This window comes from Schistocerca americana, chromosome 1, assembly GCF_021461395.2.
Source record: "Schistocerca americana isolate TAMUIC-IGC-003095 chromosome 1, iqSchAmer2.1, whole genome shotgun sequence".
NCBI classification, from domain to species: Eukaryota; Metazoa; Arthropoda; class Insecta; order Orthoptera; family Acrididae; genus Schistocerca; species Schistocerca americana.
In genome coordinates, this window is record NC_060119.1 from 1208866832 (window position 1) to 1208884116 (window position 17285).

Genomic DNA, 17285 nt, shown 5'->3' on the forward strand with positions numbered 1-17285 from the left:
GCTAATTTCTGATTGGCAGAGAGACGTCGGAAAGCAGCATCCAACCCGCTGAACCCCGCACGTATATACAGAACCAATCAAAGTTTGTCACTGAATCAAAACAGTAAATTAACATAAATGAATTTAGAAACCAACAAATATAAAATTAATTCCCTTTTAACAAAACTTTTTGCGAAATCATAATCTGATTTCCCTAGTACCGTAAAATGATGAAATAGTTTATAATAAATTTCCCGGTACGAATTTCAGATTCACATTCACACCCCGTAACGAAACACAATAATATTAGTAATTAATAAACAACTAGAAAATTAAACAAACAAAACCAGAAATAAAATTAACAGTATTCTGAGTGCAGCTCCAACGGTGCCCATCAGCTGGTGACCTCTATCATATCGCATAGAAACTACATACACGTGGGCCATATGACGCCACCTGTCTTGGGCGTGGACTCCACTGCACGCCTCGTTCGTAGATCTCCCATCTCAATAGGGATGATGTAGAGGCGCTACGTCTCACTTGGTGCTTCATGCAGTGGCCATAAAGCATTAGTTTACTTTGAATTCTTGACTGAGATGCAAAAGAAGAGACATGAGTGCAACATAGGCTTCGTGTTTATCAAATATTTTTGATGCCGACTGCCAAACATTGGTTCATCGACCAAAATGAAGATTGGATACTGCGGGAGGCAATGATCCGAAGTACCACAGCACGTTTTGCAGAGACAGGAAAAAGGAGAAAGTTGTGCAAGTACTTGGCACACACAGTCGCCTGACGCTAATCCTGTTGTAAATGTGTGGTCTTACATCAAAAAGAGTCTGCAAGTGCGAGGTGCCGGGGCAAGCAGTGTATTTAACACTGAATTCTTCTAGAATCTACATATGTAAATGATGCTGTAAGCCCCCGCTATTCTAACTCCGACTTTTGCTGTTGCACATGGATTAAAAAATATACGCGAACTGACTGTAATCAACCCTGCAAGTGGAGTAGAAAAGGGTCTGGCACCTGCAATAATTTAATTTGATAAATAAGTTAAATAAAGGATGGTTTCATTAACGTCATGAGAAATGATGGGTTGCTCTACCAATTAACAGAATGAAAGTTCTGTCCAAAATAACAATATGATTTATTAAGACTAAACACAAAATAATAAACAAAAACACATGAAACATTTATAATACATCAAATTGGCTCAAATTGGGTACTCAAACAAATGCTGTGAAGGTGAAGTTGTCCCTAAACTAGATTGTGAGGTTTATGACAAAGTGGTATGTGGAGCCAATTCCTTGCCACTCAAATCTTAAGAGAGACACATAGCTAACCCAACATTAATTGCTGCTACTCAAGACAGAACAAAGTTAGAAAAAGACGAACAGGCGCGCTCTGCTGAGCTCTGATTATCACCTAGGAAAATCCCTATCTGCCGGTGCTGCGGACATACATTACCAAACTGTCTTCTTAACTGCCAGAACACGATTTGGCGTACCGGAGGCGAGGGCTGGTTGCTTCGACGTCCTCGACCGGAAAGCGAGAGCCGACCACACAAGAGCACCCATACAGGCCGAACACACAACATTCCCGCCCCCACGACAGTGGCCGTGATTAAACGTTCCAATCAGCAACTCGAAAACCGGCGGAAAATTCCACTCCATTGACAGAGCACTACCATTCCACCAATGGAGATTCTTGGCACCAATTTCTGCGCTGATTTTGCTACTTCACGGAGCTATGCCCTGAGCAAGCCAATCACAGTTACTATTTTGCAGAAAGCGCGGGAATTTTCCCGCCACAACTGCCTGGGTACACAAGTCATTCCTACGCCTCGCTGGTAGCCCGCCAGAAAGTGTTTTCGCTAAGTTTCTGCAAAGTAACGGAACATCTAGCCCAGCCGCTACTTCAGGCCCCTCCGGGCGTGTCTTTTGACAATGTCGGCGTCTGGAAAGCATTCACTCGACTCCCTCACACTCGTCGGCTTAGCCCTCTCGAGATCCGCAGATCCCGCCTGTCACCGGACCACCTGGGTGACGAGAGACGCTGCGTGGGAAGTCCGCGTGTGAAGGAATAGCATCTTTTCACCGCATGCAATTAGAGACGAAAATCGTAAGATAGAAATATGAGAGGGGGCTCATGCCACCTCTCACAAGGGCAAAAGTCTTCACTTTAAAACGGCTGTCAACACAGATTCGTCGCATTTGATCTCTTCCGCGTGAACACACGGAAAATCTGGTTTCAAGAGTGCCTCGTACATGCCAAGCAATCATCGACGTTGTGGGCCACTGGACGTATTATTAATTGCCACAGGATTTGTCTTTTGTTCATATATGATGTATATATGTGTTTTTGTGTCTTGTCAAATACATTTTTCTTCTGATTAACACGATCTGGATCTTCTTTAACAGACTATATAAACATTTATGCCAGCCGGAGTGGCTGTGCGGTTCTAGGCGCTAAAGTCTGGAACCGTGCTGCCGCTACGGTCGCAGGTTCGAATCCTGCCTCGGGCATGGATGTGTGTGATGTCCTTAGGTTAGTTAGGTTTAATTAGTTCTAAGTTTTAGGCGACTGATGACCTCAGAAGTTAATTCGCGTAGTGCTCAGAGCCATTTGAACCAAACATTTATGTCTTGGGGACATAATTATCAGATCACAACCGTTTTCGTGACACTAAAAACAAAATCCTCAGGTGACATGTAACTAAGTCATAAGAGATCAGTGGTTGGTATTTCTCAGTACACGGTTATGTCCCATGTTCCAGGAATTTGCATGCAGAATTGTGGTTCCATCGATCATTTTGGACTTGGATCTCTACGTCCGGCTGATTTTGGTTGATTGTCATACGGCCATTTAGTGATTGGTAGTCTGGTCTGACAACGAATGTTGGATTCCATGTTCCAGATTACCTTCCTCTTATGAGTTACGTGTCACCTGAGGATGTCGCTTTCAGTGCTACGAAACCAGCTGGCATCTGATGATAAAAAGAGTCAAAACTACTGAAACGGCTTCTTAAGACCCTAGATGGTTAGCCATATACATATTACGTGGTTCTGAAAATAAGCTAGTAACCAAAGGTGAAAATGTTGTCCTTCAAAAAATATTACTTAACCTGAATGCAGAACAAGAAGAAATAATACTTCTTTTGGTTATTAAAGGCCTTGTAGATCTACCAAGTGGTCAACAAGAAAGGAATTCGACTCCTATTCGTTGTCTGTTGAGCTCTTTAATCGAATGGCTGGTCTTATGCAGCCATCAGCCATGGATTATCCTGTGAAGTCCTTTGCCTCTCTGCGTAACCCCCAAAGCTACACCCATTTGAACCTACTTGTCATATTCAACTCTTGGTTTCTCTCTATGTTTTTCATTCCTCACACTTCCTTCCTTTACTAAACAGACAATTTCTTGACGCCCCCTATCAAGCGATCACTCCTTTTTGTCACGTTGTGCCATAAATATATTTTTACTCCAATTCGATTCAGTATCTCTTGATCTGTTGATCGATCTACCCACCTGACTTTCAGCATTCTTCTATAGAATCACGTTCCAAAAGCTTCTATTCTCATTTTGTCTGAACTGCTTATCGTTCACGTTGAATTATCTCTTCGTAAGTTGCCTGTTATCTCGCATATTAGATTTAGTTTCTAATCCAGTCTATAATGCTCTCCAGGTGCATCAGCAGAACCTAACTAATTAATGGCTGGAGGAACTCCGCAAGGTGCATCGCAGGCCCAAATAACTGAAGATGGGCAGCTCTCGTAGCGTCAATCGCGCTGGAGGCTCGTGTACAGCATCTAGCTACCTATAGAATCCGTACCACCAGAAAACTTACTTAATGATTAATAAAATGAGTAGTTGAGGGTCTGACACTCCACTTCTTTTCACGTTTGTCAGACATCAGCAAAAACACCCTGTGAGAGCGTTATCATCACTAGAATCAGTGACTGGGGTTAGGAGTGGACCCTTATTCTAGGACAGAGAACATTGGTGATTAGCTGTAAAATTGGTTTATTCCTATTTTGCTGTTAAAGAAGCACACGAGTTTACATAGATTGTGACATGGCAATTTCATTACGTCCTGTTGAGCGGAAATAACACTGAACACAGCAATATCAGATTTAAATAGAAGGTTATCTACAAGATTTTTCTTACTTATACACAGTGAAGTTGGCCGATATTACGTCAAATCTCCCGAGTCCGGCTCTAAGTTCGAAACTATTTAGGATGACAATCAAGTCTACGGAGATGGTTAGTTTTTGTAACAAGATATGCAAAATATTACTCAAGGCTGCTTCAGTCCACAGTGGATGCAAGCTGGTGAACCAACAAGTTTACGCCTCTGCCAGTGGCATTTACCTTTAGCTGCAATGTGCTGTCAGCTGCATGGCTACTGTCGCCCTCTGAAAATCCTACAAAAAGCTAATCAAAATATTTACTGATTTTATCAGCTGAAACTCATCCCTAGTGTGGAAAATATGGCGACATACACGTGCAAGAACGATTAACTAAGTAGCTGTTTCATTTCTCCACTGTCGGAGATCAACGACTTTTCAGCAAATTTCTAGCTGAATGTCAGTCAAAGTGAAAGCAGTGTTCACATAAAATTCATCTTTTGGCGTCGTACAGAGCGTGATGGCCCTGTTCTATACTTGACGCTGGTTCAGAGGAGAGTCCTCGAAGTTTTCTGTCTTGTGTCAATCGTAGCAAACTGTCCCCCACCTGTGTCCTTTCGTGCTTCACGTCAGACCAATGGGAGCGTTCCTTTCATCTTGTGGAAACTACCCCTGCCAATCGCAAAGGGCCTACCTTTAAACTGCGTCGAAATATCGCCCCTTTTTACTCTTTCTGAGTTTATTTCAGCCAATTGGACATTTTGTGCCCGCTCCTGACGCCATCACGAGCATACCATGGGCATTTCATGTGATTAGCTGCGTTGCTGGTCTGTTTGTAGCAATCTCGAAATACCCCAACGCAGTTTTCTAAAGAATTTCTCCAACACAAGCAGCGCTGCACCGCTACCTGCTCACCTTGATGTATCGCCCAGCATGTTCGTAGTCTCTCTCGCCGCAGGTCACCAACCCCTTTTAGAACCATTCCATTGTACTCGGGCCGTGATGGCGCAACTCGCTTCTCCCCCAAACTAAAACGTTTCTTCCAGCAGCTTTTTTCACCTTTTGCTCATTGAAATGCAGGATTTGATTTTGGCATATTAACAACATCGAATCGAGTGTCATCCCTTTGCATTATATACTGTGCGTTTTGATAGGCAAATCTGCTCATTATTGCTGAAGTACGTCAGCTGACATAGTCATCTACTTGTTATGATGTATAAAATCTCATGTAAGATGAGGAACTGACACCCATTCAAGAGAACACCTTACATATCTGCCTCCTACCATGTTCAATTTTGCACTGGATCAATCAACAGTTGAGTAGTTGTTTGAAGTCAGTGCAAAATTGTTCTCAACTGCTGCATGTAGCAATTTTGATATATTTATATTGACCAACTTTCTATTTTAATATGGCATAATCAAACAGTTGTTCTTTCAGCCATATACTACTGATTTGAGCATTAAAGTAATGTTTTTCCAAAATGTAATATATTTTTGCTAGTTTTGTGATTTAATACAATTATTTAAATAATATGAAACCATGTCTTTCTATTCGATGGTTGTCTATATTTTAATTTTAAATATAAACAACTTAGAGATTCTCTATAAATTTGTACCAATCATAAATTTTAAATTTGAGACTGAGTTTTTTTTGGACATAAAGACTTATGTTAAATGATGAACTAGGTGTTTGCAGCTGAGTAAATTTTCTCTTAAAATTATCCTCCCCTTTTTTAATACTTATGTCAGGTTCTCAACCTTAATTTCTATGTTTGGTGGTAGCATTTATGGCAATTATAATTCAAGAAAGTTTCATCTGTTACAATAATTTTTTGTTTTAGCTTATATTTAACAGTACCCTACCTATAACTTTACAAGCACAATCCCATTCACAAACATCTTTATGTCCCCCAAAATCTTAAACTTATGCATTATAACTTTATAGAATAATTGAATTATTCTTTGACTTTTACAAAAATATTAAAATCCTAACCCTACTAATTAGCTCATAAATATTAAATTAACATCATGAAAGTGCAAAACCCTTTCTTCTACATAACCTATGTTTTAGCAAACACATAACATACAAGAATAAGTCTTCAAAGAAAATATCAACATTTCATTTTCTTAACTTAGATGTGTTGTAAAAAAATATGAAATACAAGTAAATATTATTGATCTGTCAGGATTAAAACTCAATAGTATTGTCAACATAAATCTGTTTATTTCACAAGACTCTTCGAAAATTAAATATTTTTAAACAAGAACAAACTCTGTGTGTTCCTTAAAAAAATTTCCAGTTTAATCTGACACAATTCTGTCACAGGCAGTCTTTTTATATTCAATGTGGTTCATTGAAGTCGTCATCCTCATCTTCATTCACGTCGACGTGTCTCCTCTGAGAACGGAATGGACGTCGGAAGATAGAAAGTTTCCAGAAGGCTTGAGTGTATCATGAATGCTTGGTTGCCTTCATTCCATTCCACATGTATCCATTCTGAAATTATATTAGAGATATTATTAGCAGCATAAAACTTATATTCTTCATCAATCCTCGAATCTTTATGCCAGTACATCTTTGGTTAATTCGTCTCCTGTTTTCTATATGAACAGACATCTCTCATCTCTCGGTGTGACATCTGAACGTGTTGCAATTTGCCAGAAGGAATATCGGAAATTTGCATTCCTAGAGGAGTTAAAATTGAATTCTTTGTTGGTAGGTAGATGCAATAATGGTCTCGTATGGGAAGGGATTTAGAAAGGTTTCTTGATGTCTTCTGGTCCAGGTCTTTTTTCTTCCTAATCTTCTGCATTGAATCTTCTTTTCTTGTTGAATCTTGCTATCTTCTCACTTGTGCCTTCGTTCTTCACTGGACTGGGGATTGGGATTTAAGACCTGCTTAATCTCGTTATTGTATAATCCATTCTTAAGGTATTTTCTTTCAAATCGTTGTGTATCCTTTGTTGTATCAGGTTGTTCATCAGGATAGATTGGGCAGCCTTCCATCATTCTCTTGCTAACTCCCATGAGTGTTCAGGGAATGTTTCGCAGTTGCTGGATTCCGTATGGTAGGACGATAGTTACAGCCATTCTGTATTTAGGGTTACAGAAATGCGCCTCTTCTTCTCGCGGTGAATTCAAACATTCGTTCGTCCTTGATATAACATGTCGGCCTCCATTCTGGTTTGGTGGACATCCATCATATCTCCTTATGCTGTTCTAAACAGTTTGCAACAGAAATGCTAAAGATCTAGCACTTTAGCGAAACTGCTGTTCTGAAGATCGCATGTGACTTCCACATGAATAAAGATCGCTTTGTGGCACTTGTTGACTGTATCCAGGATTCGTCGTAGATCCTCATACTTTTCTTCCACCAAGGCATCTCCTTTCGTCATCTCGAAAGCTGACGTACAAGGCACCCACATTCAGTGTTCCTCCCTCTCATACCTAACTGCTGTACTCATTTCTGCTGTCGGTCTGTCCGCAATGATGAGGCATTTTTCTTGATGACATCATGTATAATACAACAATGTCCACACTTTTGTCCATCTTACATCCCCAAATTCCTCTAATTTACGTATTATGACCACCTATCTTATCGCAACTCTTTTTGCCTTAAGGTACATTGCAAGCTTTACAAACAGTAAACTACTAAGAGACTCTACAAAAATTCGATATTTAAACTGGACATATGATTCTCTTTATTATACTTTTCACAACTTGACATCTATTTTAACAGAACAACATCTATCCCCATTCTATATGAACATTTTCTTTATCACCTTCTTTTCACTATTAGCATAAAGGTTATGGTTTCCTCATCTTCATCACGATGGATAGTAAGAGGAAAATTGATGGTGATGAAGGTTTGTATGTTAGTATGTGTCATTTTTCTTTTGTACTAACTACAGCTGCATCACATTATCATAAAAACTTCACACCTTGACTCTGATTCCTTCGTCTTTTTCTCTGCAATCTCTTCTTTTCGGCACAAGCTGTAACAACTTCAAAATACAATATATCTCTATTTCTTGTTTCCTTTTTAAAACTTTCTCTACTGTGCAATTCTATTGTTTTAGAGCTTGCACTTTTCTTGGTTGTAGTTATCCCTATCTCCTTCTTCTAAACAGTACACATTTATATTAATTTCTCTCCCTATCTTACTCTTCCTTATTAAAATCATCCCTGTGTTAAACTCACATCCCTCTGTCTTCATCCTTCCAAGAAATAACATGTTTCTCACTTTCCTTAATAGTTCAATTCTCTCTCTTAATTCTTATCTCCTAACAATCTTTTATACCTATTTAATATCAACTTGTGGTACCTTCCACAAATCATAAATGTTCACCGTCTGCGACGGAACGAACTAAAAATGAATATTTCCTTCCTACCTAAGTCTTTATACACCTGATTTCTTGGCTTCCTTTCGTCCACAAAAAAATCAACTTCTTTCTACTTTACACTACATTTTAAGAGAGAATTTACTATTATTTCGTCAAACACCCACAGGCTAATCTCTATCTTTCTCCTTGCTTTCTACTCTTTCCCCATGACACATTTCGTTTGCAGAAGAGTTACTTTAGTTCTTACTTTATTGTTCTTCCTCCTAAAGTATCTTTTTGATATACTGAGAAAGTTAACAGTTTCACTTTTTTGAGACACGTAGAAATTAGAAATTTTTATTTGTATGCATTTTCTTAGCTTCCCTACTCTTTGACTTCCAGATTTTGCTCTTATTGGAATCTGGATATTTGATACATGTAATTTTTCCTGTGGAGTTAATATTTACTGTTTTACTCTTTATACACTTTCAAGTGACTCACAAGCTGCAAGCTCAATGATTTTCCTGTTTTTGGGTTAATCAATTCGATTGCATTATCGTGAACCACTGTACTTACTTCCATAGGGCCTTTATATACCGAAAAGAATCTACGACTTTGATGTTTCTTCTTGCTAGAGAGATGATGGGTTTTCACAAGTACCTTTTGTCCTAGTGAAAATACTCGTTAGGTTGCCGTTTTGTCCGCTCGGTTCTTTCCATTTAACGCCGCAGCCTTCAAATTGCTCAAACCAATTTTACTACATGTTGCACTCTGGGTACTGGTGTAAATTTAATTATTTTCCGGATAGGTTCTTGTCCTGCATACATCACTGACTTTTGTATCAATACTGGTGTTACCAATGGTGTATTATCCTCTTGGCATAGCATTTCTCTCTCGGTTTCTTGTAAATGAACTGCATCCTCCACAGTTTGGTCATCATCAGTTTTTGTACAGCTGCCTACATTCCTGTACCGGTTCGTTTCGCGTGTGTTGTCCTGCTGAAGTCGGATTCCCCCAAACTTTCTGTGTTCTATGCGTTGTAGTACCACCCGACTAATTTGGGTTTTTTGGAGGAAAACTTCCAAACTTTCCTGCTTCGTTGGCATGATGATCATATCGTGAATTATAGTTACCACCGTAATATCTGGAACCAAAGCCATTGTTATTCTTTGACCTGTATGAGTTGCCAAAACCCTAACTATTATTATCCCATGGGCGATTACTATTCTTCCTAAAACTTCATTGGGCACATTTGTATCAGTTCCCAATCACTGTATGGAGTTTCTAATTATTTTTCGTAATTTTTTTAAAAAAATCTAACTGGCTTTTTTCTCCCGAATTTTCATTTGGCTCTAATCACTGTGGGACTTAACATCTGAGGTCATCAGTCCCCTAAACATAGAACTACTTAAACCTAACTAACCTAAGGACATTACACACATCCATGCCCGAGGCAGGATTCGAACCTGCGACCGTAGCAGCAGCGCTGTTCCACTCGGCCACAGCGGCTGGCCCGGAATTTTCAAGCCAGCCGTAGTGGCCGTCCGGTTCTAGGCGCTACAGTCTGGAACCTGGCGACCGCTACAGTCGCAGGTTTGAATCCTGCCTCTGGCATGGATGTGTCATGTCCTTAGGTTAGTTAGGTTTAAGTAGTTGTAAGTTCTAGGCGACTGATGACCTCAGAAGTTAAGTCGCATAGTGCTCAGAGCCATTTGAACGGAATTTTCAAATGAAGCCTTCTGTAAAAATTCATATTTTATCCTATTTTGGGTTTCCGCGGGCCAGTATCGCTCCAAGAATGCAGATTTAAGCTGTTCTTACGACTGACAGGTTGCAGCGAATCTTTGCATCGTTTTCGCTATTGCGTCTTCCATATGACCACAGATGAAATCAAGTTTATGGCTAAGCTGCCAATGTTCTGGTAACCCGATCTGGAATAGATGTATAAATGTGCGTGGGTGTAAGCCGTTCCCGTTTTGTTTGTAATGTTGGAATTTTCTGACTGTCAAAAAATGATCATTGTGAAATTTTTCTATTGCACCATATGACGTTTGTGTTTTCGCAATATTTTCCGTTCCCTTCAATTCCGTCATGTTTTTCTTTATTCGTCCTACCACATTTGGATCTTGAGACGACGTAGTTGAGTCCCATCTAGCATCGCGTCTACTCAGTGGTGTGTATTATCTAAACCGTACCGGACTGGAAGACACGTTTAAATTTCCCATTACTGGATCAGTGTTTTGTCTTTGTACTTGCTCCATATTGACCTGCGGTATACGGTCCGTCGTACTGCAACTCGTAAATTAAGACTATGGTACGTGTGGCGCAGTAAACTGCTGTGTTATCGCGTCATTTGCGGACGTTCGAAGGGTCGGCTGCCGCTCTGTTGGTATGCGCGCAGTTTATCGCTTCTCGCACCATTGTCTGCTGTGAACGCACGTTACCTGCTTCGCTAACCTGTCTCAACTGAACTCCTGCTATTTGCTCCTGTTTCGGATCGGAAAGTACTGATGCAACATTCTGTGGACATACAAGAGAAATCTCATGACTTTTTTGTGTTCCCGCAACTGACACGGAAGATTGCATAACGGACTTGGTTACCTCTGGATTTTTTTTCCACCACTACGTCAGTTGATAATATCGATTCAGTCACCTCACTATTGCTTTCTGTACTGTTCTCAGTACACTGCTTCAGTTGTGTACGAAGCTGTTGATACTGCTGCTTATTTTTCGAGACGATGTTTACAATGCGTGGATCGAATCTTTTTAACGTGGCTCGCGTAACACGTTTTCTGACAATGAGTTCTTCTAAAATTTATTGCGCCTTACCAGACGCTTTACGTGCTAAATTATCAACTCTTTGGTTGATATAAGACACTGCATCCTCCACTTGATCAATATCAGTACGCATCTTTCTCTGATCGGCGATAAGCCATTGAATTAGTTCGCCCGAGTCTCTCGCCTCTGTTCATTAACTTCCGTTCGCTAACCCTACTCTCCTCATTTCACTTGTCTGCTTGACAACAATAGCGAGTTGCTGCATTCAACATCGCGAATACACTACCAGACCCTTCACCATCGTCATCTGTCACTAGTGGTGAAACATTTTGCCGTTCGTGTCTTTCATATTACGTCTCACCGACGTCTGTGCGTAGTGCTGACGCACTTACACACATTTTTTCCGTAGGAAACTGTCCTCTGATTCTGTTTCTGAACCACTAGATCCGCCATCTGTTTTGTGCGGTCTCTGCTTGAGACACTAATCGAGAAACTGCCACCATTCCCTCTGCATTGTCATTTCCTTCAGTTTCGTGACTTGCATTCGATAAATTTTATTGCACGTCATTTTCTATCTTATTAAGATCTTCAGTTTGCCCTATATACGACGATCAACGTCTGTACACCATCTCAGACCGTCTAACTAACCTCTAGTAGTGGGGCAACCTATGTACGACGACACGCTGCATTGTTTCCAAATTTATTCAAGATGGCGGCAATGACGTCATCCAAGATTGCGGCATGTAGACTTGGCAACAGCGCATGACGTCATCCAAATCGCAGCTTTTGGCGGGAAAATTGGCTAATTGTGCTATGTCCACTAACCTAACCCCCAGAAAAAATGGCGGGAATTTCGAATTTTGGCGGCAAACTAGGTCAATTGGGCTACGTCCACTAACCTAACCCTCCAGAAAAATTGGCGCCAAATTCAAATTCCAACAAGGTAATGCATGTAAAACCGTACTTGTCTTTATTATTATTCATTATTATTGATTACCATTTATTAACATTCATTATCATTTATTATTATTTATTATTATTTATATCATGCACATGTGTATGCAGTCCAACTGTATTGGTTCATACCCCTGCCACCAGAGAGCGCCGCCATGACATCATTCAAGATGTCCGATTTTGGCGGGAAGAAAGCCAGTTGTGCTACCTCCACTGAACTACCGTTACCGTTCTCCTGCACATTCAGTCTTTGCTGAACTGTTGTCAAACCATCACCATGTGTTCGATGATCGAGATGAATGTGGGTGATAGAGCAGCTTTCAATAACTGCATTTCATGTAGACACTCGAGGGAGGACTGTAGCCACAGTTCACTACATGAGGTGTGGAAGCGTATGATAATGGAGGAGTGTCAGAGGAATAAGTACAAGAATTCTGTTCAGCAGATTTCGGCAATGGAGAGGGATGGAGCCAGGATGTATCCCGTAGCCAGCATATGCTCGTGCGCATGCGCGAACTGCAGACATATTTACCATCAAGCATTCATTCTACCAAAACGCAAGAGACGCCCAGTTGATGTCAAATCACTTCGGTGTAAACATATTCGTATAGTATGTATATACCATTGAAGACCATCCTGCAGAATGTGTTCAATCGATGAGTTATTGGTGTTTGACCACGATGAGTTTAGCAGCTGAGTAGTTTGCAAATATACAGCCGAGGACTGCCTCCATAGCCTCCTACATGTGGAATGAAACCGCTCATTAATGCTCGAACACATGAACAAAAATACTGTCCTCCAAGTAAATTCTTTTCAGCGAGATGCTATAAAAATGCATTACCCATCTCATGAAGGCATCTGCTACTGTTGGAACTGCTTGCCTTTTCTGAAGCCTACATATAAGCTCTCAGCCCACAAGAGACGACTACCTCTTATCCAGCAGAGCGAAGAACTGATCTAGTTCACGAGTTCGCCGCTAGAGTACACTTCGATAGGTCACGTGGTCATATGAGTGTGTAATTCAATGGGTTACTCCTATTTCCTTTCTTGAATATTGGAGTGACACCTTGGCACAGTGATCGAGACAACAGCACGGATTACGCTGGCACGCCTCTCTCCTCGATCCAAATTTTCACTGCGGCTCCTTGCAAACGAACATAATCGCCAAGAGTCTCCCTGAGCTGGAATAGTACCTCAGCATGTTGTAAATGGGGGACCCAGCCTGAAACCCAGGTGCAGGTACTGACACAATTTCGGAGACTTACTGGTCTTATACAGAAATGATTTTATGAAGAGAGTCTGAAGCGGCGAGTGAAAATCTGTACCACGTCGGGAATCGAACTGGGGTCTCCCGCTTACATAAAATCATATCTGTACTAGGCCAGTAAATTATCTGATATTGTGTTACTTAATTTTCATCATTTCAATGATTATTAAATTAAATAAATCTTTACAAAATCTCTAAAGTAATTATGAATAAAATTTTGAAATAATGACCTAAAACGTAATCTTTGCGAGATCGTAGAGCCGCGGCGTGTCGGGACATGGGGTTGTTTGCAGCATCACAAATAATCACAGGGATAGGGCGACGACATCTGGAACACCATGGACTTTCAGCATGGCGGCCACTATTACGGCGCCCCTTCACAGATCAGCAGCCAGGCGCGCCGACAGTGATTCGCCCATCGAAAACACTGGGCACAAGGAGCGCCACCACAGTGGGTTTTCAGGTGAGTCCTGCATCAGTTTACAGCATCTACATCTCTATTTACATCTACACACATACACCGCAAGCCACCGTAAGGTGCGCGGTGGACGGTATCCTATACCACTGCTAGTCGCCCGCTGCCCGTCTCAACCCGCAGACACAGGAGGAGAAAAAAGATCGCCTATCTTTCTTCGCACTAACTCCAATTTCTCGCATCTTGTCCTCGAAGTCCCCAAGCGAAATGCATATTAGCATCTTTCCACAGACACAAACTGTACCAACAGTGCTCATCGAAAAGAAAGCCGCAATCCCTGGAGGGAATGCAGCGTTCTCCAGTAAATCTCACCTGTCCCCGAAGAACACACGGAAACACTTGCGTGTTGTTAGAGTCTACCGGTAACAAGTCTACTGCTTCGATACTTCCCTACAATTCGACCGGGTGAGGACCCCAAACACTCGAGCACTACTCAGTGTATGGTGTTTAATAATTATGTACAATAATTGTGTGTTATTTATGGTTGTTCAAAAAGCTGAAAAACTTATTATAGGTTAAGTGAACATTTTAGAGACTTTGACACAATATTTGGAACCGGCAGCAGTCGAACAAAGAAACTGGCAAATGTGTGACATTGGTTACTTTTCTGCCCAACGTGAGAAGGTCGATGACCAGCCGAGTTTGGGCAGCAGCAGTCAGCACCTCGACAGATCAACGACCGAGGAGAGTGCCTCTGTACGAGCCCTAATCTCTCTTATCTTGGTGGTCTTTCTGCAAAATATAAGTTGGCGGCAGTAAAATTGTACTGCAGTCAGCCTCAAATGCTGGTTCTCTAAATTTCCTCAGTAGCGACTCACGAAAAGAACGCCTGCTTTCCTCCAGAGACTTCCACCCGAGTTCCTGAAGCATTTCCGTAACACTGGCATGATGGTCAAACCTACCAGTAACAAATCTAGCAGCCCGCCTCTGAAGTGTTTCTATGTCCTCCCTCAATCCGACCTGATAGGGATCCCAAACGCTCGAGCAGTACTCAAGAATAGGTCGTATTAGTGTTTTATAAGTGGTCTCCTTTACATATGAACCACATCTTCCCAAAATTCTACCAATGAACCGAAGGCGACTATCCGCCTTCCCCACAACTGCCATTACATGCTTGTCCCACTTCATATCACTCTGCACTGTTACGCCCAAATATTTAATAGACGTGACTGTGTCAAGCGCTACACTACTAATGGAGTATTCAAACATCGCGGGATCCTTTTTCCTATTCATCTGCATTAATTTACATTTATCTATATTTAGAGTTAGCTGATGTCGGTACCGCGCCAATACGTCAACGCAGAAGATGCCATCCGATATGTTACCAGAGAGAAATTCGTGTGGCACTTAGCCAGGTGGATGGTGCCGACGAAAGGACTGCGGCCTCGCCAAATGGGTCACCTGTGAACTTAGTGGCTGATGAACTCCGCCAGAAGACGCTGAACCTGAGGGTCGCTGGTTCGGTTCCGGGACGGAGCACTCCACGTCACGCCATAGCCGCTTGTTAATATGCAACGAACGAATTCACAAGAAGGAGGCCGTGCTGCCGCCGCAGAGAGTCATGGGGGCGGTACTGAGGGAAGAATTGGCTGTCGGCGAGCCGCTGCAGCACGAGTCGTCGCCGCCTCAGTTGTCGCCGGAATCTTTACGCTACGGCTCCGCCGCTCCGCAGCCACGAGGAATTGAGCCTATCAGTCTGTTTGCTTAAAGGGTCTTATGTCTCAATAAATGACTGTTGGTGGAACCACCAATGTTTCATTTCACTCACAACTCACCCACTGGGCCCACTCCACTGCCCACAAAGAGTCGCCTCCTCCCCGCCATCCCTGACAAAATAATGATCTTTGCTCCCCTTTGTCACTGACGCTCAAAATCTATAGTCATTAAATCCTGACCCACTACATGAACAATAGGACGCGCTTGCGTCCCATATGCGGTCTCCCTCATAGATGAAACACACCTGACCAAAACTTTCCCAAACAACCTACGTCGAAAACTCGCCTTCCCTAGCACAATCCTCGCGTGCTCGCTCCATTTCACATCTCCCCCAAACGTTACCCTCAGATGGACGTACCAGTGTGTGGAGGGATTCAACACTGACGTCGTCATATGTCCCCAGTACCAGACGAAGTGGTACAGTGTGTCATTAGGTACACAGCACGATCACCTCTGCTTTACGTTGTCGGTAAATTGAACAACAGCCATTATACAGGGTGTCTGTCTTAACTTCAGACAACTAAAAGTCACGAAAACGACGCATCGAACGGAAAACATATTCTAGGTGAAAAGTTAATATTAGTAAAGGTGACTGGGTCTCTGCTACGACTGACAACCTCCTAATCACTACTATTATGTGGCCAGGGTGAACGTTGTATTTTTATGTGGGGACCTACCATTTTTTGTTTCATATTGGGATTGTATGAGGAAAAATACGAACGGTTTACTCAAACCATTGTTTTCCATTCATGGCAGACGGCCCCGTAACCGACAGATAACAAGTGTGCCAGTGTTTGTAATTAAGAACCGACGAGCTTCATTCTATATTTCATTTACGATGTAAATGTAAACCATTGTCTCGAATGGAAAACAGTCCACTACTAAACTAAACTTAACTCCGTCCGAACACGCCATGAAGGCCCAACGGTACCGACCGGCCACCGTATCATCCTCAGCCACAGGCGTCACTGGATGTGGACATGGAGGGGCATGTGGTCAGCACACCGCTCTCCCCGTCATATCTCAGTTTGCCTCACAAGGGCCGAGTGCACCCCGCTTGCCAACAGCGCTCGACATACCGGATGGTCACCCATCCAAGTGCTAGCCCAACCCAACAACGCTTAACTTCGGTGATCTGACGAAACCCGGTGTTGCCACTGTGGCAAGGCCGTTGGCGAAAACTGGCCACAGTTGCACTAAATTAAGTTTATTTTAAACCCTGACCATCGTTTCTGCTATAATAATATAGTCTTCTTCAGAAGTCCTAAAAAGTGATCAAAATAACATCGAGACCAGTGATACAATCTACCCATAAACTTCAAAATTAGGTAAGTGATAACATACACAGTAACAAATGAAAAAGTCTTAGCCCAGCGGCTGCGTCAAGAGCAATAAAATAACTTCAACAGACATAAGCCTGTTTCGAACGTAAGTAAAATTACATATGGCACGGTATGTCCTCCGCCACTACCTCTGTTATTCTGTGCGCACGGCTGTCAAATGTGCTGCATACCGGGCACCATAGGTGGCGCTCGCCACAGTGAGCTACGTCGACCGTCTATCAGGCAACTAGATAATATGTACGACAATAAATTAATACCAAGCCTACGTGTGCAAATGACGGACCATATACTATTAATACGAATGTCCAACAGATGAAATACTGTTG

General features: G+C 42.0%; 1 pseudogene; it reads right to left on the bottom strand.

Moving 5' to 3' along the window:
- Positions 1–16674: 16674 nt before the first annotated feature.
- Positions 16675–16792, bottom strand: LOC124555218 (annotated as a pseudogene).
- Positions 16793–17285: the final 493 nt, after the last annotated feature.